Raw genomic sequence first — 25,924 nt, forward strand, 5'->3', positions numbered from 1 at the left:
TTCCTTTTGAGCTTATGTGCGACGCTTCTGATTATGCTCTTGGGGCGGTCCTAGGCCAGAGAAAAGATAAGAGGCCCTACGTCATTCATTACGCAAGTAGAGCTTTAAATTCTGCCCAGGTGAACTACTTGACTACAGAAAATGAACTCTTAGCTGTAGTGTTCGCCTTGGACAAATTTAGGTCCTACTTGATCGGATCCAAGATCATTATTTACACAAATCATGCGGCACTTAAGTATCTTCTTTCTAAGAATGATTCTAAGCCCTGTTTAATACGATGGATCCTTCTACTCTAAGAATTTGATTTGGAGATTAAAGATAAAAAGGGAGTAGAAAACGTAGTGGCCGAACACCTTTCTCGCCTTAATACCTCTGATTCCCTTGAGGCGACCCATATCAATGACATGTTCCCTGATGAACAACTGTTCAGAGTCTCCCATTCACCTTGGTTTGCTGATATTACTAATTATCTTACTACAGGTGCCTTACCGACACAGTGGACTGCGCAAGATAAGAAGAAATTCTTCACCGAGGTGCGCAACTTTTTCTGGGATGATCCTTACTTATTTAAATATTGCCCAGACCAAATTCTAAGGAGATGTGTACCAGATGATGAGCATCAGAGCGTCATCTCCTTCTGTCACTCACAGGCCTGTGGTGGTCACTTTTCTGCTAAAAAGACCACGGCCAAGATTCTGCAGTGTGGCTTTTACTGGCCCACTATGTTTAGGGACACTCATGAGTTTTGCAAAGCTTGTGAGCGTTGTCAGAAATTGGGAGCATTGTCCCGTCGAAATATGATGCCTTTGAATCCCATCCTTATCATTGAAGCATTCGATTGCTGGGGCATCGATTTCATGGGACCATTCCCCCAATCGTTTGGAAATCTATATATTTTGCTCGTCGTGGATTATGTCACTAAATGGGTCGAAGCAATTCCATGTCGAAAGAATGACCATCGCACGGTCATTAAATTCCTAAAAGAAAACATCCTTTCTCGATTCGGAACGCCTCGAGCCATCATTAGTGATGGGGGCTCACATTTTTGTAATAGACCATTCGAGAGCTTAATGAAGAAATACGGTATCTCTCATAAGGTGAGCACCCCATACCATCCACAGACAAGTGGACAAGCTGAGATTTCCAATAGGGAGATCAAACACATTTTGGAGAAAACGGTTAACCCAGATCGTAAGGATTGGTCAATCCGATTGACCGATGCCTTATGGGCATACCGCACTGCCTTTAAAACCCCTATTGGAATGTCTCCCTTTAGACTTGTCTATGGGAAGGCTTGTCACTTGCCTGTGGAGTTGGAACATAAAGTATACTAGGCGATCAAAAATCTAAATCTGGACAACGCTAGCTCGCTACGCAAACTTCAATTGAATGAACTTGAGGAAATCCGGAATGATGCGTACGATAATTCGAGAATTTACAAGGACAAGATGAAAGCATTTCATGACCAACACATTTTGCGAAAATCATTCACGCCTGGTCAGAAGGTCCTTTTGTACAATTCTCAATTACATCTCTTTCCGGGTAAGCTTCGATCTCGTTGGACAGGCCCTTACATTGTTGTCACTGTTTTTCCGCATGGGGCCGTTGAGATAAGAGATCCCGACAATGGCAAGGAGTTTAAAGTCAATGGACATCGATTGAAACCATTTGTCGAGAAATTTGATTCAGAGGACATGTCCATGCCTCTGACTGATCCTGTTTACCAGGATTGATCTCCTAGTTTGATGGAGGTATAGGTAGGTTTCCTGTTTTCTTAGGACTAGGGTAGTTGGTTTATTTGTCTGGCTGAAGAAGGTAAACTTAGCGCTCCTGGGAGGCAGCCCAGCTCTTCATTTCATTTCGCTTTTATCATTAATTAGTTCAATGTTTGTGGGTAACATTACTGCAACCCCTCACGAGACTACAACTCGTCCACTAGGGGTAACCTAGGGGTTTAAAGGCTTGTTGCATATGCTAAATGCAATCGAGAGCACCTGTGAAAGTGGTATAGGTAGGATTTTATCTTTACTTTTGTTGGTTTCTCTCTTATATTGACTCCCTTTTACGTAGATATCTTTGGAAAGCCTTTTGATTCTTTCATCCAGGTATTATCTTTCCATCACTCCTCTTATATTTTTATTGTCCCATGTGCATTGCATGCTTATTTCTTTTACATTGAGGACAATGTAGATTTTAGGTTGGGGGTGGGAGATTAGGGTTCCTAATCAGTGTTTTCTTGGTCTTGAGCAAAAAAAAAATTGTGAAATTTTTCAAAAAAAATTCTGACATTTTTGAGAATCCGAAGTGATTTTGACAACCATCTTGGATTTAGAATTATAAGATGAGTGATGTTGGTAATTTATGACTCTTAGATTCAGTTATTTATTATATTATATTTCACAGTTAAGTTTGAAGTGTTAATCGCTGATTAGAAGTTTTAAACATTGATTGAGTTATTATCTCACATGTCACATCTCGCTTTCACATTAAGGTTTCAGTTTGATATTGAAGGATTTACTTGGTACTCACTAAGCTTGAAGGGAACCAACCTGAGAAATTGAAAGGATTGGGCGAATGGTCGACGCCATAGGTTTGCTCCCTATAGGTGTAAATTTAATTCCCTATGAATGATATGTGAAAAATTTGGGTGTACAGTCTTCATCATAGGTTTGCTCCCTGTAGGTGAGGATTTGATTCCTCTTCTTGGTGTCACTTTTAATGGAAAAATCAAAAGCTGAAGGAATTAAAAGATGATCTGTGAGGCAAGTTTTGGTTATCATGAATCTTTTTATTGGTTACCAGTGATATCCTGAAATAGAGAAGTGAATTTTAATGATGATAAGCTGAGATTATACTGTATGCTCATAGATCTCAATGATTAGAATTTTTTCTAATTAATAGAATAATACTTTGAACTTGATTAGGAAGTTTAGCGTGCGCTTGAGTCTAGGAGAAAGTAATATCCAACATTCATGAATCTGAGAATTCTCATATCTGGATTATTCTACAAAAATCACCCAAGTTTATAGAAATTGTTCTGTAATTCTCAACTTTTCGCATATTTTGCTCGGGACTAGCAAAATGCTGGTTGGGGGTTATGTTGAGGGTCAAATATTGCATATTAGACCCCAGTTATTACTTGGATCTACAAGCATAATTCCGTCTAATGGCTGATTTAATCATGTTTGTGTTGCAGGGCGTATTCACGAGCTTGGACTGGAAAAGGGTACTAAAAGCATGGATTTAATGGTCTGAAAGCACCAGAGCATGGCACGGACTCTAGGAGACCAAGATCGACAGATTTACACGCCAGGGATCCAAGAAAATTGAGAAATTGAAGCTCAAGTGGCCTGAAAAGTGTCTAGAATGCAAGATCATAGGGTTCCCACCATCTGATCAGTTCAAAACTCCATATGTGGCCTGAGGACCATAAATGAACCGTACACGTAAAATTTCATCCATTGGATCACTGTGGAAGTGGCCCAACGGGCAGATCAGCCCATAAATTACTGATCTGGGGCCCGCCTGATCTCTGGAAACACCTCATCTTCAGTCTCAACGCCCTAAATCATGTGAAGAACCAGATGGACGGAGTAGATTTCTCACAAACATCTCTGTGGGACCCACACAGGTAGTGCATGTACACATTATATAGGTGCACCGGGCGCACACCAAAAGACCAAAAGTCGGTCAGCAAGCGCTGACCGACTCTCCTTCTCAAAACGGGATCCTTCTCACAGCAGGCGAACGTGGGTCCGCCGGTTCCTCTCAGTGGGGCCCATTCATCATCCAAATCATCAATTTGGACCGTCCATTGTGTAAATAAGTGGGTTATTAACCTCACCTAGAGGACCTTTTGGCATCATGCAAGTAATTGAAAGATCATAGCGATCAAAAGCAGGATGGGCAGTGAAAGAAAAGACTCAATGGGCGGAACCAAAAGACATACAAAAACACCCTTTTTCAGCTAGTTTTTCGAGAGGAATGTAATGAGCGGATTGGATTTTCCTTCTGAGGTCAATCTGGGACCCACCAGCCATCACAGCGCTAATTGCGCAGGCTCTGTTTCGCAATAGAGCCTGCGGATGAATTCTGTGGGCCACCACCGTACGTCAAAGGTTTGATCTAGACCGTCCAAGAGAGTCCCTCATTCCATCTCATTCACGCCTAGGTGACAGATTTGAAAAAGACAATGGCGTTTGGTTTTTCAACCGTTCAGATGCCCGGTAGACGTCACCAAGAAAGAATCTGCGGGCCACTCCAAATCGTTGCCAAAATCAACATAGCTGACTGGATTTTTGAGCCGCATCCAATGGACGGAGTAGATTTGTCCATCGACTGCAACTATGGGCCCTATGAAGAACCAGCGCACGTTCTTGTGTTGATTGATGCGTAAACATCCGCACCTGCTGTGCGTAAAGGGGAGGCCATCTCCACTGCTTCTTGAGGTGGAAGCTCTCACCGACCGATTGGGTTTTTTTTGCTATAAAGAGGAGTTGGACGTCAGGTTTTGGGGGGAGAAAAAAAAAGGAGCTTGGTGCCTGGACGTGGAGCAGAGAGAGAACGGGAAAGTGCGGGTGAGAGTATAGGTTGCTCGGGTGGAGGATTGGAAGCAGCGGCTGGGTTTTCTCTCTCTTTCCTTCTTGTTCTTTTCTTTTATTTTATTTTTATTTTGTTGTTTAATCAGCCCATTCATGTGTGGCTAATCCTCTTAGCTAGGGCTAAGAGGTGAAGCTTGTGGCGAGATGGGAGATACTATTTCCTGCTTTTCATTTAAATTCATGAACTGAAGTTGATTTGTATTAATAGAATATTTTTTTAGTCTTTAATGGTCTGTTGTGACTGAAATTACAATGGGTCTGCAACGGCTTTGAATATCTCTTTTTCTTTCTTTTTGGATGTTTATGACGTCAGGAAGCCCTGTTGTTCACCATCGTCTCCTGGGCATGGTTGGATGATCGTACCCTTCCTAACTTTCATGTACTTTTGATTGGTTGGTAATTAGTTTAATCCTGTTATTTGCTTTGTCTCCTGGGCATGGTTAGATGATGGAATCCATTCTAATTCATATACCTTTCATCTCTTGAAAATCAGATCAAGTAAGTTCAGTTTGATTTTCATAATTCCTGATGCAGGCAAAAGATCTCCCTGATCCCTACAAGTGGATCCTCTGAATCCCTAGTTTCCCTTCTCTGAATTCCTTAAGTTTTAGATAATTATTCCACAATTACTCCTTAAATTTACATTTGATTTTGATTACATCTTAGGCTAGTTCTATTTCTACCTAGTTTTAGGAAACGTACAAGTTTCAGTCCCTGTGGATTCGACCTCGGTCTCACCGAGTTTATTACTACATCACAACCCTATACTTGGGGAGTGAACACTAACCTAGGTTTTTCTAAAATGAATTGCATGAATCTAATATATTTGTCGTTGTTTATATAAGAATTTATGATTTTCCTTAAAATTCCTAATCCTAAGAACTCAAAATCGGATATTCCTTCTTAAGGTGCGGACCATTATCTCGGCAGATGAGTCGTTACAGGATTACAGAGCAGATGCAGCATCTGAGAGTCAGACAGATTGACAGATTGGTACAGATGGTAGATTTCGCTTCAGAGGCCGATTATGTGTCCTGGATATTCCTGAGCTACGCCGAGATCTTATGACCGAGGCACATGGACCGCGATTTTCTATCCATCTTGGCTCGACGAAGATGTACCATGATATGAGGCGACAGTATTTTTGGGCGGGGATGAAGCGCCAGATCGCCAGCTTTATGGCCGAGTGTGACACGTGCCAGCGTGTCAGGGCCGATCATCAGAGACCCCCTGGTCTATTGCAGCCGTTGAGTGTCCCGATGTGGAAGTGGGAGCACGTGTCGACAGATTTCATTATGGGCTTGCCGAGGACTCAGCGCGGTCATGACGCCATCTGGGTTATCGTTGATCGACTGACGAAGTCGGCACATTTTATTCATTTTATTGCGATATGTGCGACTTGGCCTTTGGACCGGCTTGCGAGATTATTCATTGAGGATATTGTGAGACTGCATGGCGTTCCAGTCTCGATCGTTTCTGACCGAGACCCGAGGTTCACGTCTCAGTTTTGGGGGAGCTTCCAGAGAGCGATGGGTTCTGATTTGCAGCTCAGCACCGTGTACCATCCGCAGACCGATGGCCAGACCGAGAGGGTCAACCAGATCCTTGAGGATATGCTTCGGGCTACGCGATTGATTTCAGAGGTAGCTGGGATGAGCATTTGCGATTGGCTGAGTTCGCATACAATAACAGCTATCAGGCGATCATCGGCATGACTCCTTTTGAGGCACTATATGGCAGACCATGCAGATCACCGAGTTGTTGGACCGAGGTTGGAGAGCGTCGTCTCTTAGGTCCCAAGCTTGTGCAGGAGACGTCAGAGGCTATTGATATCATCAGGCAGAGGATGCGCACAGCTCAGAGCCGACAGAAGAGTTTTGCTGATCGTCGGCGTCGTCCCTTGGAGTTTGATGTAGGGGACCATGTGTATCTCAAGGTCTCGCCCATGAAGGACGTAGTTCGATTTGGAGCGAAGGGCAAGCTTGCCCCGAAATTCATAGGACCTTTTGAGATCACTGGGCGCGTTGGCGCAGTGGCCTATCGGCTTGCCTTGCCATCTCAGTTGTCTGGCATCCACAATGTTTTTCATGTCTCCATGTTGAGGAAGTGTGGGTCAGACATCGTTCCTGTTATCGATTGACAGCCGTTAGAGGTTCGTGAGGACGCTTCCTATATTGAGCAGCCAGTTCGTATCCTTGATCGGAAGGAGCAGGTCCTCCGGACCAAGGTCATTCCATTGGTGAAGGTTCAGTGGGGTCACCATTCTGTTGGGGAGGCTTCTTGGGAGCGCGAGGCTGAGATTCGAGAGTGTTATCCCCATCTTTTTGTTGATTGATTGTATTATATTTTGTATGTTATCTCTGATGTTATAAGATGATGAGTATGTTTCTTCTCCCTCTTGAGTTCTGCCTAGTTGCGTTGATTGTGTAAATTTCGAGGACGAAATTTGGAGGGGAGAGCTGTAAGCCCCGTATCCTAGACCATACCGTTCCATAGGCTTCCGCGGTCTTTCCGGTCGAATTTTGGCAACCTTCGACCCTTAACCGGTATTTGCGTGCGACCTGGATTCTCGAGCCGTCAACCCGATTCGACTCAACCCAGGGCTTGTACCTTAGCGACCGCGTCGTCGCCGCGGTTCCGATGCCGCAACTCTCGCGCTGATGCGATGCTCTGGTTGGGAGTTGTGGGCGAGCGTTCGGTGCGAGGAAAACGCCGCACGTGCGAATCCTGAGAGAATCTCTACGAGGTGTCACATCAATCAATCAATCCCATCAATCCCATCATGTCAAGTACACATCACCTTTCACCCTTTCCCAAGCAAGCCCCAAAAGTCAAAAAGTTTCTTACAACCCATAACTCCTCTTACACCTTTTGCCAAAAAAAGTCTAAAAAGCCTCTTACACACCCATCCCTCTCTCCCATCCATCACTCCATCACCCATCACTCCCTCTCTCTCTCCCTTACAAGTCTCTCTCTCATTTTCAACTTTTCCAAGCAACAAAAATTCCCTACGTATGAACCTCTCCAAGCCCTCCCATGGTGAGAAAAATGCTCATGTGTGGCCCACCTTTCCATCCCTAGATCTCTCATCTCAACCATCCATTTCTCATCTTCCTCCATCAAAAGGAAGCACAAGGAGCTAAGGAAGCCAAGGGAGCAAGAAGATCAAGTGGTGGGTGCCTTGATAGGGTAGATTTTGATATTTTTAAGATGGGCCAAGTGAGGCCAACCGATCAATGGTTTGGATCTCACTTTGGACCCTAAGATGTGGCCGATGGCCCACTTGGATTATCATGCTCATTCCATGATGGGGCCATTCTCCATGGACCCCATCATGATGTTTATTTTCTTGCATACTTAGGGTCATCTAGACCTTCTAATTTAGTGGAGAAGGGATCTCCACCGTTGGATTTAATTTTGATGGGCCCACATGTAATGGGACTCACTTGATGTATGATTTAGTGCAAGGGAGGGCCCATAGTGTCGGGGTCCCTCCATCACACGGCCTCACTCTCTATCTCTCTCCCTTTTTATTTTATTTTATTTTTATTTATTTTATTTTATTTTATTTTGTTGTTATGATGATGAAGTTGTGTGGCCCACTTGAATGGACCCCACCACAGGGTATGTATTCCATCCAAATCACCTACAAGTGGGGCCCACTTTGTGTGTAGTATCCACACCATTCTCCATGAGGTGGCCCACCTAAGCAGGGCCCACCTCTAATGTATTTACAAGGGTCCAGCGTCCAGGGACGCTGGACGTTTTTAGGAAAATGCAAATATTAGCTTGCCAAGGGGGGGTGGTCCACTTGTGTAGGCTCCATCTTGATGCATGTCTTCAATCCACGCCGCCCATTCCGTTCCCATCCTTCTTTTAGGCGTTGAACCAAAAGATGGTGTCAACCCGAGGTCTTGGCGGGCCATACCATACCAAATGGCAGTTTTCACCATTGAAACCTCCCCTGATTTCCTATACGCCAAAATATGTCCGATATTGGACTTATTTTGCTCGTGCTGGGCCATGGGATGCCATTGGACGGTGTGGATTGTCAAAATATGGACCCCACCTGTAAAATCCATGGATTTTCTGAAAATTAAAAAAATATATATAAAAGATAACATAGCAGCTGCTGCTGCTGTGTCAGACGCAGCAGCGCCGCCTGCGTACGCCAGCGCCCGGACGGACGCATGTACAGCCACCCACGGCTGTAGCCGTGGGCCCCACCTTGATGTTTACTTACCATCTAATCCGTTCATAGGGTGGGCCACTACCTGACGTGGGCCCACCTCAAAAATCAGCCTGATCCAAGACTTAGGTGGCCCACACCGTAGGGAACAGTGGGATTGAACCTCTATCATTGAAATCCCATTTTTTGGGCCCACAGAAGTTTAGGATCAGCATGAAATTTGTTTTTGCCCTTCACCTATGTCCAAGCGACCTCATCAACGGTCTGGATGGAAAATAAATGTTATGGTGGGCCCCACATGGAGCCCACAGTGATGTAAGTATTTTATTTCCACCGTCTGCCTGGACGGTGGAGCCCACTGTGATGTGTGTGCGCGCGTGCGTGTGTGTGTGCGTGCGTGTGTGTGTGTGCGTGCGTGTGTGGTGTGTGCATGTGTGTATATATATATATATAATATTATATTATATATAATATCATATGTATTATATATATATATATTATATTATACCATATTTAATATAATATTGGTGGGAGGCCCACCTCAGTTTGCTTGTGGCCTGTGATTGAGGCCCACCTTGATATATATGTAAGGCCATGGGTCGAGGCCCATGGATGTATTAGGGGCTCATGGGTTATGGCCCATTAAAAATGTTTTGGGGCCTATGGGTTTAGGCCCATTTGATGTATATATGGGGGCCCATTTGGTGAGGCCCATTTGATACTCATAAGGCCCATGAGATTAGGCCCATTTAATGCATTCTAAGGCCCACGGGTTATAGCCCATTGCAATGCACATAAGGCCCATTGGTGTGGCCCATTGATGTGGCTCACTTGATGAACGTGAGGCCCATATGATACGACCCATTTGATGTATTGAAGGCCCAATGAGATATACCTAAGGTTCATTGCAATGTGCAGTCCCAACATGATTTATGTAATGATGTTTACGTCAGGGCTATGCCTTGGGAGCAATGTTGGTTTGACGTCCACATTGTAAGTATAGTGTTGGTTCAATGTCCGCATTATGCCTTTCCCGAGGGCCCATTGTTAGGCCCATATGTGTAATGTGTAGGTCGTCTAGGCCCGTCTTCATTATGAATATCATCCATCCCATATAACATGTTTAATTCCATGATTCATGATCATATGCATCATACGTATGCTTGATATGAGAAATGACTGATCATAGCATATGCCTTTGGGCAGATTGTTTAGGGGCTCCCTACGGTGTTGCCCTATATGAGCGCATGATAAGCGCAGGATTGTTGTTTGGATAGTGTGATTCATGCATTCGCATTGTGGGATATGGTACTGTACGCCCTAGCCACAGACGTATCGTGGTTGGCGGGATTGGATACCGAAAACGTTCTACATGGGGTGCGATAGATATCCTGGGTGAAAGTCCCTAAACCCTTATGGTACCGGAGGTTGCTCCAACGTCTAGACCGAGTGGGTGCATGAGCGCGAGTGCCGATTACGGTTGCGCTTTCCACTGTCGTGGTCGGTTGGAAGGGGTGCGGCCTTACCCGCCCGAGAGTAGGGGGCAATGCTAGGCCGAGTGCTCGAGAATGGGTCCGCTATTGACGAGCCAAGCCCGATATTGCCAGGCAGATAGTGAGGTCTTTTCCACTCACCTTATTGCGCGCGATGGGGCGGCAATCTGGCTTGGAGTGTACTAGACCCCGGTGATATTCCAAATTTTGAGCTGTATTGACATGTGGACTTAGATGAGGATTTGTATGCTTGAGTTGCATTTCGCATTGCATGGCCTTGGTATGGCCGACATCATTCTTTGCACCGTATGGCCTTGGTACGGCTAATGGGATTCTTGGCATTCATCAGCATGTCTGATACTGCATAACTACATTACCACCTTGAGCATACACTTTCACCACCCTCTAAGCTTTCTATAAGCTTATGCACGACCGTTGCGTGCAGGTGACGTTGGATCGCAGCAGCGCTGAGGCTTGGGCGCGTAGCTGATCTTTTGTGGAGCTTTTGGTCTATCATCATTGTATTTCCCTTATGCTCATTGTACTCATAAAGTTTTTGATTATAGTGGAAATGTGATGGAGTTTTTGGTTGTTGTTTGTGGGTTATGCCTTTGGTTATGCTGATTACGAATTAAACTGATGTTGAAAATCCTCCTTGTAGCATCCTAGGATCAGAACCTGGCGAATGGGCGCTGTGAGCCGAGAATGGGGTTCTACGGAGGCTGTCGGCGCCGGATTCGGCAATCGAAAATTTTGTGAGCTCGGTTTTCGAGTTTGGGGCGTGACAATTGTTAGTACCATCATTAAGTGGGCTTGGGCGTTTGGTCTTGGCCTAACACTGGTCTTACTAAAAATGAAGGTGAAATGATAAAAGGTTTGAAATAGTTTTAACTGTTAGTGTAAATGTGGATTCAATGGTCCTACAAACCATTAGAACAGGGCATCGGATGACTCGACTCGCCTGACATGACTCGTCCAACTCATTTAAACCCGACTCAACCCGAAATGAATGGGTGAGTCGGTCCAAACTGAGTAGGCTTCGCTTAATCCGAATGCAAACTAAGTCGAGTTTGAATTACTCAGTAACTCGACCCGAAACTCGATCCGGTCAGACCCGACTCGATCCCAAACTGACTCGATTTGGATTTGGGTATATATAAAATAAAAAACCACAATTTCTAAGTATTTCTAACCTTATACGCCGATCCCGAACCCATCCCGACCGGATCCCAACTGACTCGATTTGGATTTGGGTATATATAAAATAAAAAACCATAATTTCTAAGTATTTCTAACCTTATACGCCGATCCCGAACCCATCCCGACCGGATCTCAATCTCTCTCCCTCCCTCATCTTCCTCCTCTTACAAGCATGACAACCACCCACCACCATCACCACCTCCCTCCTCCTCTCTCTCCTCTCCACTCCCTCCCTCCTCTTCCAAACCTAGTAGCCATCCACCACCCTCCTCTCTCTCTCTCTCTCTCTCTCTCTCTCTCTCTCTCTCTCTCTCTCTCCACTCCCTCCCTCCCTCTCTCATCTCTCGATCTGAGTCAGTGCCAACTCGAACCGATTCAGTACTTTTGATCGGGTCCGACTTGGTCCGGATTAGTCCATGCCAGATCCGAAATTGGATCTGTTTAGGCATGCTGGACTCAGTACCAAGTCGAGTCAAATTCGGGTCAGGCCTATTTCAAAACTGGATCGAGTCGGGTCAGCCCTAACTCGATCCAACTCGACTTGATGCCCAGCTCTGCAAACCATGTGGGGAAGTAAATCCCAACCCTAATTTTATGAAAATTATACTAACCTAAGAAATTTAGAAATTTTACTGTAAAAGCCTCTATTATCTGGATTTTACCAAATGGTGTCTCCACCTACCTATATTTCCTGACAAGGCTCTTTTAAAGGAGAAATTACATTACTGCCCTATTTTTTTCTTTACAAAGTGGAGAATTGGAAATCATTCGATTCGTATGGTATGTCTAACACCCAACGTATCCAACAGGTGCACATGAATATAATTATTAAGCGAACAAAAAAAATATTGGGGATCCAATCACATGGTCGGCTAATCCATAAAAAAAAGTAATATACACCACCCAAAACATCCAAATTAATTCAAGTGTAGTAACCCATTTAATGATTTGTTTGCCCTAATTTTTTATTGGTGGGGTGCATATGTTGGATGGCTTGGATGTCATTGATATAACATGTAAGTTCCACAAGTGAACTTTCACTAATTTTAAAGTCAGCTAATTTCTTATCGTTGATGCATTATTTGGTAAAATATTGATTAATCTATTGCCGCCCTGCCCAAAGCCTATATATATTTCTTTATGTAGCATCACAGGAGGTTTGGACCAAAAACTAAAATAAAATAAAATAAAAAAACCAGGGTCCAAACCTTCACTAGACCCTAACTAGCCTCATTGGATTGATATCATGTCACACCACTTACCTAATGATCTCTGGCAAACTTCACATCAAAATCTGAAAATACCAGTACTTGCCATGGTTTGGCTAGTGATCCTAACACCAGCCGGCTAGCTGGTGTCAATGTTCTGTGGGCCCTACCACAACGTATGTGTTTTATTCATGCCATTCATTTATTTTGGCAGCTGAATTTAAAGCCTGAATAGGTAGATCCAAATCTCAAGTGAACCATGCCATAGAGAAACAGTGTTAATTGAACTGTCCATCATTAAAAACTTCCTATAGCCCACTAATGTTTATTTGTCATCTAACATATTGATAAGACCACTCAGTCTCAAATGAAGAGAAAACACAAAATATTAATTTGATCCAAAACTTCAGTGGCCCCAAGAACTACTTGAAATTAAGAGTTCAATCTCCACTATTTCATGGTGTATTTCAATATTCTACCTTATTTTTGGGAGCTAGAAAATGGATAGACAACGTGGATAAAACTCATATTATATCATAGTGGAGCCTACACAGCTTTAACAATAGTTAGCTGTCACTCGCTAAACATCATCCCCAACACTAGCCAGCTAGCTGGTGTCAAAGCTATGTGGCATGTGTTTCATGCATGTTGTCTAATCATTTTGCTAGCTTATTTTAAGACAGTAAAAAATATTATAGGCTGTACTGCAAGAAATTGTGTGGATGAACGGTCGCTGTTGAAAACTCTTTATGAGGCCACAAAGTTTTAGATAAAGCTGGAATTTGTGTTTTCACCTGTATGTGTTATCTTATTGGAATAGTAATAAATATTAAAGTGGCCTTAGGATGGCTTTTTTCCTGTGGAATTCGAATAATCTGCCTTTCGGAGGTAGAAAATTTTTGGATGCCGAGTGCGACCTACCCCGTCTATCACCAGCTGGGAGCGGACATCAGATTTTAGTGGCCATCGTGATATATGGGTCTTATCCACACTGCCCATCCATTTTTTTCCTATTATTTTAGATCATAAATGAAAAAATGAGGCAGATCCAAGGCTCAAGTGGATTACACAATGGGGATTAAAATATTACTGCTGAAAACTTCTCGGGGGGCCACATAAATTTTGGATGGAGCTGATATTTATATTTTCTCTTCATCCAGGCCTCCGTAACTTTATGAATAGGTTGGATGGCAAATAAGTATCAAGGCGGGCCCTCGAAGAGTTTCAACCGTGAAAATCATTATCACTGCTTCATGTGGTGTGGTCTACTTGAGCCTTGGATCGGCCACATTTTTTGTTTTATCCGGCGGTTTGCACTCAAATCTGTTGTCTGTTCTCAGCGGGAGACGGACAGTGGTAGTACGCATTGCAATATGATTGGGTCATATCATCACACACTTCATTTAATTTACAATATCAGTAATTACAATTATGTGGACATATCACGGTGCACGGAAACAGGATTTTTTTTGCTTGTAAGAGGACAGGGAATCTTCCATGTGGTTTTGTCCACTTGAGATTTGGATCCCTCTTCGATTTTATGTCATTATCAATGATTCAATTCATGTTTAACGTGAGAAGATAGTCCACCATGTCGTTACACGTCTTTGAAGATAGATTGGCACATCCTCCTTACATGTGACATAGATATACTTCTATTAATTTTTAGACCTTTCAAAATGTTAGTACCATCATAAATGTAGCTTATGTCTAGAATCACACGTAAACATCTAATTTATGGCTTTTAAATGGATGGTTAAAAATAAAACAGCAAGTCGTCTAAATTTGAATGGAAAAATCAGATGGTTACCATTACCTTCTTAATGTAATTTTATGGTTATGCTCTGATAGTAGTTTGGATAGCTATTTGAACGGTTACATAAAACTTTTAAAACTATGACATGACCATTCACTACTGGGGAATGCATGTGGACTTTATAAATCCTCTAAGTTTGTACGAGAAGGGCGCATGGCTCAATGATCCAAACCGTTGAAATGGTGGTATGGATGGCCCACGTGCCAAAAATTCCTCAAATTGAGAACTTAAAAGTAATAATATCTGGCCTTTTATTGGTTAAATGAGAACCGTTGCTGGTTTCTCTCTTAACCATCCATTTTTAAAAATCACCTATTGAAGGTTTAGGACTCTTTCAATGCAGGGGATTTTTGGTGTGGCCAATCCACAATGGGCCCACAGTATCAACTATTTGGTACATGGGTCCACTTCCCCCACATGTACAAACTAGAAAAACGGACCACGTTAAAAATCATATACGGGTGTTTGAGATGCATTGACTTAAGATAAATGGCTCCATGCCAACCACCCACGTGCCTAAAAGCCACAATTAGTAATGCCACGTAGCTTTATATGGGCCACTTGATTCATGGCCCTGCTCCATTTCCGTGGACACGTGAAGCATGCCGCCCACGAAAATAAGTGGTTTTACAACCCCACACGCAACAAGATCCCTTGGTCCGGTGGACACCCCGCATGCATCAAGTTGATAAATTGATTGTGTTTGAACCCTAATTCTAAAAGCCTAAAGTTTAAAAATTCAATTCTAAACCCTAAATTCAGCATATACAGCCCATTCAACCTATTCAACCCATTTAATCTAATCAACATGATCCTAAATCCTAGAGCCTTAAGGTAGCTTGACCTGTCAACTCACTCAATTAATTCACTGAGTCAACTCACCCAGCTAGCCTACATATTCTAACAATCCAGTCAACTCACTTAGTCAAGCCAAAAACTAAATATGAAACCAAGCCTAAAAGTAAGCCCAATCAGGAAAAAAAAAAGAGGCAATCTCAAAATAACAATCTTCATAGCAGATCCTTCACATGCTTGGAGAAAACTGCCTACCAAAGCAAAAAGTCCAAGTGGGGACCGAAGACAATCAAGTTACTGCCAGCCACGTGGTACTCCCCCTCTTTAGGGTGGCATCCTTAAAGCATATGGAATTTTCCTTTTTCAAATCCCAATTGTGTGGTTGAAGTGTATTTAATCTGATGCCTATCTCCTTATTTAAAATTACACTTTTACCAACTCATCCAACTAATGAGATGAAGTCATGTGTCAATCTTCAATCCCAGCCCTTCAACCACTTTTTGCTTATAAAATTATCAGAAATCACAAGAAAATCAGGTTTGGAAGTTATAAATTGCCACTTCCCTTTTTCATTTCAAGCACCCACTCTCATTTCAATTCACTCTTATCTTAAAGCCTATTCATCCATTAGGGTTTTAGCCATCTAACCATCCCTCCATTAAGGAGAGTAAGAGAGAGAGAGAGAGAGGGACTTCGGCTCTGGTCTAGCCTAGCCTAGCAAGAGTTTAAGTCTCTTGAGCCACCTAAGTTCAAATATGAGCAACTCAATCTAACCTTACGACATTATACTTTATATAGTCATTCAAGCTTCAATCAGTTTCATCAAACCCCATTGCTCTTTATATACGTAGTATTACATTGCATTTCATTGTTTTTTCACATCTAACTAGTGGGCTTTTTTTTTTTTGTTAGCTTGTTGGTAAACCCACTGTCAGTTCACACTTCATTGTTAGCCACCCCCACTAGGGAATCGATACCAAGACCTCAGTGTTGAAACGAGATATCTTTCACTCAGTCTACCACTTAGAGATATGGATCTGGGTCCATATCTAACCAGCGGGCATGTGCTCTGAAGCTTGCTGATATAATCGCGGGTCTTGCCCACTAGAAACCTTAGCCAGTTAGCCGTCGTTTTGACATATACATTGCATTCCATCATTTTTTTCGTATATGACTGGTAGGCATATGCTCTGAATCCTGCCGATATAATCAGAGTAGGGCCAATAGAAATCTTAGCCAATTGGCCATCGTTTTATCATAAGCATCGATATAACATTAATCATTTTATACATACATACTTTGCACCCTTCACTTGATCGTTTTGAGCGTATGTTCTATAGCTTACTGATATAATCGGATCCTGCCTATTAGAAATTTGGATCGATCAATCACTATTATCATTGCATCGCATTACATCTTCTTCACATGAAAACAAGTCCTATTTCTCAAAAATTAGTCAGATCTTGTGAAGTAAAGATAGTACATCCATATACGCAGAGTGGGTGCCTAACACTTTTCCTTTCTGTAACTGTAGTCCCTTACTTGGAATCTCTGGAACGTAAACTCACAAGTCATCTTTGAGTTCTTAATCTTAAGCGTTTTTATGAGGTCTAACTGACTATAGAATCGTAATAATTGGTTAGTGGTGACTTTGGTCAAACATAACACACTTTTACCCTCAAATAAAGCCCTCGAGCGAGATAATCAGTGGAAAAGAAGAGTCGATCTCCTACCCCCATGAAAAATCCACCCTCTAACATCCACAACCCCCATAAGTTTTTGAGAGTGGTTTAGGTGAGACCCCATATCCACTGAGGTAGGTGGGACCCCTAACTGTGGGGCCTATTGTGTTGTATGTGACTATATCCATGCTGTCCATCCCTATTGAAAGCTCATTTTAAAAAATTGATTAAAAAAATGAAGTAATTCTAAATCTCATGTTATAGTACAATAAACCGTGGTGATGGACCATTAAAAGCTTCTCATGGGCCAAAAAAGCATGGCACATGACCTTTTTTTTTTTGTTAGCTTGTTAGTACACTCACAGTTAGTTCACACATCACTGTTAGCCACCCCCACTAGGGAATCGATGCCAAGACCTCAGTGTTGAAACGAGGTATCTTTTTGTAACATCCCAGTTTTCTGGACCCAACTATACCACTCGTTTCCTGAAAACCCGGGTGTTAACTGAAAATCAAAAGATAATTAAACCAAATCAAAGTGCGGTTAAGAAAACTAAGCGTGGTATAAATGTAACCCAATCAAAAGCAACATTTAAGGCCACACAGCTGGGGCCCATATACAAAACCTCAAATCTTAGAATGTTTCAAGAGTTACTAGCTAAAAAGGAAATAAAAGCAGCTATTGATTCAGTCCATAAAACTCCGTTGCATCCTGACAGGGCTCCTCTTCATAATAGTCTTATCCCAGTCCCATGGGGTCAGCATCCAAATCCGCTCCATTCACACTTTCATTTATACCTGCATTATCTGTACAGTTATATATTCAAAGGATCAGTGGCCAGCTCAGTGGGAACTCCCCTCAAGATTACACACTACCGCATTAACCAAGCATTGCTCCAGATAGTAAAACATACAAAACATTTCATGATGATCTTGTTTAAGTGCATGGATGTGTGAGTGTACGTCAACTAGGGGTGCATATCTAGTTGGTCAATGAGTGGACCTTTCAAACAGTCGGTCCGATAATCAAGAGAATGGCCTTTCAAACAGTCGGTCCGATAATCAAGAGAATGGCCTTTCAAACAATCGGCGCATTCATGCATGGGGATGAGCCTTTCAAACAGTCAGCTCATCCCAACAAGGGAATGGACCTTTCAAACAGTCAGTCCATTTAGGCAAGAGAATGTGTCTTTTAAACAGTCGACTCATTTAACTTGCGAAGGAACGAGTCTTTCAAACAGTCAACCCGCTCAAGTAAGATAGTGGGCCTTTTAAACAGTCGGCTCACTTAAACAATGAATGAGCCTTTCAAACAGTCAGCTCATTCATGCTAGGAGGATGGGCCTTTCAAACAGTCAACTCATCCGAATAAGAGAAATGGACCTTTCCAACAATTAATCCATTCAAAAATAAGAGTGTCATGTATGCATGATTAATTCCCATCATTATTATCCGAATTTGCAGGCAACTAATTTAGAAAGACTTTCTAATAAGTATTATAGTTCAAGGTTTATAAGCATGTATTACATAATTATCCTTCAAGCAAAATTTGGCATACTACATATATAGGTTTCCACAAAATAGATATTAAGCATGTAATAAATTTTAATACTATCACAAATAGCCATAAAAGCAGAGTCATTAATTATTAAGTAAAATTTGAGTTGGACTAACACATGAGTTAACATGGAAGAGGAAAGCTCAAGAGGTAGAATCCTCACCTGTAGGGTTGTGTTTGTGGACTCGATCTAAGTCTTCCTGTGGTCCAAGGTCACTCAAGAAACCTCCTAAAATTACAATTTATATTTGTCAGGTATTTCCATGGCTTGGATTAACAGTTATATTGCAATGAAGTCCCATGGATGGTGTGGATATGCAACACATCATGAGGTGGGCCCCTAAACGGTGTGGATGAAGAACACATACAACAAAGGTAGGGCCCACTGTCACATAGTCGGTATAATTAAACACTTACATTAGGTCTGGATCCACTGCACAAACGGTGCAGATAAAATAGTTATACTGTGGTGGGATCCACTGCACAGATGGACAGTTTGGATGAATCACGTATATCATGGTGGAGTCCACATGTGTGGCCCACAGAATTTTTAATGATCAGAAGGTATTTTGGTATCTTGGCCATCCATGACCAATCATGGGAACGCATCTAACGAATGGTTCAGATAGCACTGGCGCCACCCATGTTAGTACACACACTCCATGTTAGCCACCCTGCTAGAGGTTGACACCAAGACCTCAAGTGTTGAAACAAGGTATCTTCGCTCAGTCTACCAGTGGAGCTCTGGATCTGGGTGTTCGGATCCAGCGCTGGACGTCCACTGATGGACGGTTTGGAGACGTACATTGATCGACCGCCAGGGATCAATGGTCCTTTGAGGGACGGGGTGGACTTAGAACAAACATGGTATGGTGGGCTACGTCCAGACCTTGGATGGTCAGGATCCAACACGTGTTAGGTGGGGTTTCACAAACACCGTCCAGAGGGACGGTGCAGATGTGATTACACCAACGCGGGTCCCACACGGGGCCCACCACATGTATCTAATATATAAATATTATATCAATGCCATATGTATCTAACATATATAAAGTCACATGCATCTGATATATATTTAAATATTATATATCACATGTATCTGATATATATTTAAATATCATATCAACGTGGGTTCCACATGGATGTGGGGTCCACATATAATATCTTATTACAAATTGCACGTACTGGAGGGTACTCCAGCCACTCACACAACAGGTGGGTCCCACGTGGAGCCCACCATATATATATATTTTTTGTTTTGCTTTTTTTTTTTTTTTAAATTTTTTTTAAATTTTTTACGTATACAGCAGTCATCCAGCACCGTACGTCCATTGATGGATGGCCTGGACACAGCATCCATTGCTGGACGGTCTGATTTTGGTGCAGCCCACCGTGACTTGATGGTGCGGCCCACCAGTAGCACGTGTATATATATATATATATATATAATGCTATCTTATTTTTGCAGGGTGTATGTTCAGGGCCGGTCGTCCATTGATGGACGACTTGGATGAATCCCAATATCGAGGTGGGGTGATCTCACACGTGGCCCACCTGCTGATGCAGGGTGCGGCCCACCTGCATTTGGTGAGGCCCACGGCTAGTGCAGCCCACCAGATTCTCTCATCCTTTTTGGTGAAGCCCAACACAGTCAGCCCACCAACGTTGGCAACGTGCAGCATGCTGTTTTGGAGCTACTTCCGGCCCCGATTTTTGGCTCAAACACGGCTCTCTTCCGGGCCGCTTTTCGACCCATCTGAGTGTTCAACGGAGGCACGGTGGCTGCCATTTCTTTCAGCCAAGAAAACGGCCGAAGCGGGGCATTTTCACTTTGATTTCTGGACTGATACCAGTCCGCTACCTGTGACTCGTTGCAGCTCAAGCAAGGTTGCTTGTGAGCTGGTTCTGGACGGGGTTTCAGCCCCTAGCTGGGTCCACTCACATACCATTGTTCGGCCCCAAGCAGGGCCCGATCTCAGTCCACATTGAGCCCCCAAGAAGTGCCTAAACTCAGGTCACGTTCAGCTTCAAAACGGGGACTGAACACAGTCTGTGTTTAGCTTCGAAACAGTCGGGTTTTTCGGCCTCCAAATGCGGCGTGTAGCAGGTCCTATATCTATACAGAATGAAGGAGTTAACAGATAGAGAGGGAGGAATAAAAAGGACTGAAGTTTACGGGTTGATTACCCGGCCGACCCGACGTCCGCACACCCACTTTTTCCTTCCTCCTCTCTTTTCTCTCCCTTTTCTCTCTGTTCTCTTTCTTTCTCACTCAAGTGGTGTGGCTGTAGTCTCACACTGACTCAGCTCGGTCCGTTTCTCACGGACTGAGTTGGGGCAGTGCGTTCCGAGCTCACCAGACGTCCACACTTTCTTTCTGTTTTCTCCCTCTCCTCCTTTCTTTTCCTCTCTTTCTGTGTGGAATCTGAGAGAGCTGAACCTCCTCTTTTATAGGCAGGGAGAGGAGAGGTCCAGTGGCTGGGATTGGTTCTGCAGATCCCCAAGCAATGGCAGTCGGTGGCAGGCTCTGTTTCCCAAAACAGAAAGTTCGGCGTGTAATTCTTCATTGCCTGGCTGTTTTTGGTTTGAGAGAGAAGACCCTCCCTGGCTGGTGTGTGTATGTCGGCAACCCTCCAGGTAAACCGACGCAGCTCTCCCTATTACGCCAGCGGTCCGATCGTCCTTTACGGATCCCGTCTCCCATGATAAAACGGACGGCTAATATCGATTCCCTTCGTTTGTTTTCGAGGGACCCCATCCTTATACGGTTTCGTTGGAGTGGATCCCACCGAAAAAATGGGCGGTCCGGATTGTCCGGAAAGTGGTCGGGGTGGCTCACTTAGGGGTTTGAAATCCATCGCTTTCAAACACTAAAAATGGCGGGAGAGAATTTCTCTCTTATTTGGAAAGGATCGGTCAACAACAATTTGACCGACCCACCTTGTACAGTGCACATCGTGCACCATAGTCCAAGGTGCACGTGCGCCTTGTGTGGAGTCTAAAGTGATTTTTATGATGGATCTATACCGACCATATGCTTAGGAGTCCCAGTATAAGGCCCCGGCTCAGTTTGAGCCATATGTGAGGTCCACGTGAGCCGTATTGTGCCTTTTGGGGTGAAATTTGGCCCATTCATCGTGATCCAATGGTCAGATTGGTCTAGTGAGTGGTTTCAACAGTTGAAAATGGTTCTAGAGTACACCAATCATCCGGTTAGCCATAATTAAGTCTTTAAGAGTTGCTAGCAAGTGTATTGTGCCAATGTGACATAGTTAAATTGTTCATAAACTGTTCTAATCTAGGGGTTTGCTGGGTTTTACCTTCTGGCTGGTGTTGGGTTCGACTTGGTTCCTTCAGTTCTTGGTGGTCGGCTTTATCATTTAACGGGAGTCCCAACCTACATGTGCAAGGTTTAAGTTGTTTTGTTTAATCGTCTTTAATCCCTATAATCGGGGTCCTCAGGAGTAACACCCGTGTACTAGAGGTACGGGGTGTTATAGTTTACCCCCCTAAAAGATAATTTTGCACTTGAAATTCAGCACTTCTGTTAAGGATGGGAAACGATGACAACCTAACCTACAGTGTTTCTAAGTATTTACTATTTTCCTCTATATGTTGTGTGTTCATATGAATGTACACAGCTAACAACTAGGTTTGTTATAATCTACCCCCCTAAAAGCGAATCTCGTCCTCGAGGCGAGGTGTGTCGTTGAAGGGTTAGGAGGCATGCTTCGGTTGCTTCCACGATTTTACCCATAGGGAATGTTATAACTAGGGGGGTGTGCAATCGGGTTGTGTCTAATTCTAATTTCATCATTATAACAAAGCCTATGAAAGATAATGTTACGCCAGAATTGAATAAGATGATTACATGGGTACCGTTGATGTGAGCTGTACCGCATATTACCTAGGACGATCCTCCCTCGGCTTCCGCGGTGGAGACAACATACATACGGGCAGGAAGATTCATCTGCTATACTGGGGCTTCGGATCTGGGTGGTTATGGCCTCGCTGTTGGCTTGACTGCTGCTTGAGAGGGAGGGGGCGATTCCCCTTTGGTGGGCGTGCGAGGCCCTCATCCTCCATTCTCTTGTAGTAGAAGCGAATCGTATGTCATTCCTTCCCACAATAATGACAACTCCTAGTTGTCAATGCTGGTGCGATGGCAGTTGGTATGGCCCTAAAATGCCTTTCTAGCACTAGTGAGGTGGGAGGCGCCTGTCTAGGCCTGACTAGGGCGTCCCTAGCTGAGGGGCGGGTCCTTAGGGTACGCTCGAAATCTTTCTCGACTCGCATAACCTTGTCTACTAGTTCTGCGAAGTCTTCAAAACCCCAAGCGCATAGCCGTGACTGGATTCCCTGCCTAAGTCCCTCCTTGAACTTTTGCAATTTGGATTCCGCATCTTCCAAGGCTTTTGGCACATACTAAGAGAGTTCGTCGAACCGGGCCTCATACTGGGCGACGGTCAAACTGCCCTGCTCCAATTTCAAAAAATGAGCTATCTTCTCATTCCTACACGACCGGGGGAAGTATTTTTCCAAGAACTTTGTCCTGAACCCAACCCATGTCCATGCATATGTGGTCGGGACGCTCCGTTGCAGGCCCTGCCACCAGTTCTCCAGCTCTCCCTCCAACAAGTATGTGGCCAAGTTCACCATCTGTGAATCGGTGCACTCCAGGGGCCGCATAATCTTAAAAATCCTCGCTGGCCAGCGTTCTGCCTGCACGGGATCCGGCGCCCCTTCAAATGTTGAAGGTCGGAGCTTTGGGAACCGCTCAAAGATATCTGCGCCCCTAGTTTATCTTTCTCAGGACACCTCCCCATGGTCCCTGCTCCTCAAGGATTCCATCATGAGTGCATGTATGTCTTGCTGTTAGCGCATGAATACGTCTTGTTGTTGCTGCATAGCTGCAGCCATTTGCTTAACGGCTGCAAAGGCTGTAGCCCCAGTCCGATCTCTTATGGATGCCTTAATGGTCGGCGTTTTTTGTGCAAAGTATTGTGATGGCAGCCTGATGGTGGAGACCTGTGGAGAAGGAGAATCTCCCACTGTTTCTGATGTATTGTCCACATTTGCTATCCCTGGCGAAAGGCTTGGAGTGTACTCTGTGCTCTCTTTGGCGCTCGGTCGAGGGGATGGGGTGGATATCGACCATATTAGTACGTTGTGACCGTAGCACAGGCGCCATGGTTTCCTGAGAAATTAAAATCCGTGGTTCAGTTGTTTGGGGAGTGCCGTTAACCCCTCGCGAAGCAATGTCAAGGTTAGCTTTCTCATTACTTGGTTATCGTGGGTGTGCCAGCTATCCCTAACCCAAGGGATGTTCCTAGTTGAAAATAAAGCAGATCCAATTATCAGGTGGACCATAGCATGAAACACCGGTGATTGACCATTAATGGGCCACAAAAGTTTTGGATCAAGATGATATTTGTTTTTTTATTTTTTTATTTTTCCCTTCCTTCGTCCAGGCTTACGTGACCATATCAACATATTGGATGGTAAAAAAACACTACCCAAATTAATGAATAATCATATTCAGGGGATTTTTTTGTTACACCCACTTTTTTGATGGATACTTTTGGTAACAAGATGGTACAAAGACGAGAAAAATGGTGTATCTGTCAAAAAAAAAAAAAGGGTGTAGACCGTGTATAATAAAATGATTGCTTGTGAAAAGTGTTGATTATTTCTTGCGTGCAACTAAAGGTGGGCCCCACATGATAGACGATCCTGTCAATGTTTGGACCTCTTTAATATAATAATAATTATTATTGTTCGTCCATTTTCCCAGCTTTTGACTTCATGGTTTGGATAATCTAATCAACGTGATTTTTTATTTTTGGGATGGACATGCATTTAAAGGTGGGCTCCACATGATGAATGACCCCTATCACTAGTATTGATCATTTATTGATTTGAATGTCCATGAAAATAGCCATACATTTGATTACCTTATAATGCCAACGGTTGGACCATAAGTTATGGTCCATCTAATAGATAGCGTTAGCTTTTCTTTTGATTACAACATCCAACCTGTCCAATAGGTTGTCTGCATCATGAGGATCACTTTGTGCAATAATTAATTAGCCACGTAAGCTCATCTAGTGGACCACACTTGTATTTTGTTACTTATCAATGGCTATTTTTTTTTGTATGGTGTGGCCCACCTGGTGAGTGGATGGGGCTGATTTCTGTATAAAGTGATCCTGACGGTGCAGAAAATTATCAGAAGAGTTGGATGCTGTACACACATGTAAGGTTAGAAGTTACTTGCTAAGTGGACCGTAACTTATGGTCCAACCAGTTGAACTTGATACCTTTATTTTATTAAGCATTCTATGCTGAAAAATTAATAAAATTACAATGTAAGTTAGACTGGTCAAACAAGCAATGAAATAATGAAAGCCGTTTTTTTTAATTTTTTTTTTTTTATATAAATAATAATAAAAAATTATAATATATTAATTTTCAATTATATAAAATTATAACTACGAACGTTTTGCACACCGAAGGAAAGAAGTCTATAACTAGTGGTGGGAATAGGCCATTATTTCTTGGGCTGGGATTTGCCCTAGCTAGGCCTGAATCTGGCATTAAGTGGGCTTGGGCATTTGGTCTTGGCCCACCACTGGTCCTACTAAAAATGAGGGTGAAATGATAAAAGGTTGGAAATAGTTTTAACTGTTAGTATTAATGTGGATTCAGTGGTTTTGTGAACCAATAGAGCTGGGCACTGGATGACTCGACTTGTCTGACTCGACCCAAAATGACTAGGTGAGTCGATCCGAACCGAGTAGGCTTCCCTTAATTCGAACTCAAACCAAGTCGTAACTTGACCTAAAACGACCAGACTCAATCCCAAATCGACTCGATTCAGATTTGACTGTATATATAATAAAAAATCATAATTTCGTAGTATTTCTAACCTTACATGCCAACCCCGAACCGACCTCGACCCGATCCCAATCTCTCTCCCTGCCCATCACCCTCTTCCAAGCATGGCAACCACCCACCACCATCACCACCCTCCTCCTCCTCTCTCTCCTCTCCACTCCCTCCCTCCTCTTCCAAACTCCGCAACCTCACAGTTACCCACCACCACCACCACCCTCTCTCTCTCTCTCTCTCTCTCTCTCTCTCTCTCTCTCTCTCTCTCTCTCGATCCGAATTGGTGCCAACTCGAACCAATTCGGTACTTTTGATCGGGTTCGACTCGGTCCGGATTAGTCCATGCCAAATCCAAACTTGGATCGGTTCGGGCATGCTGGACTCAGTACCGAGTCGAGTCAAGTTCGGATTAGGCCTATTTTAAAATTGGATCGAGTCAGGTCAGCTCTAACTCGGTCCAACTCGACTTGATGCCCAGCTCTACAAACCGT

General features: G+C 43.5%; 1 protein-coding gene across 1 annotated transcript in view; it reads left to right on the forward strand.

Annotated features, from left to right (window-relative positions):
- Window positions 1–24,327, forward strand: part of LOC131233387 (peroxidase 5-like) — a 58,182-nt gene extending 33,855 nt beyond the window's left edge. The window contains exon 5 of the mRNA XM_058230077.1: window positions 24,183–24,327. The gene's annotated coding sequence lies outside the window, so the exon portion shown is untranslated. The remainder of the gene's footprint in view (window positions 1–24,182) is intronic.
- The last annotated feature ends 1,597 nt before the right edge of the window (window positions 24,328–25,924 follow it).

Source organism: Magnolia sinica, chromosome 18 (assembly GCF_029962835.1).
Source record: "Magnolia sinica isolate HGM2019 chromosome 18, MsV1, whole genome shotgun sequence".
NCBI lineage: Eukaryota > Viridiplantae > Streptophyta > Magnoliopsida > Magnoliales > Magnoliaceae > Magnolia > Magnolia sinica.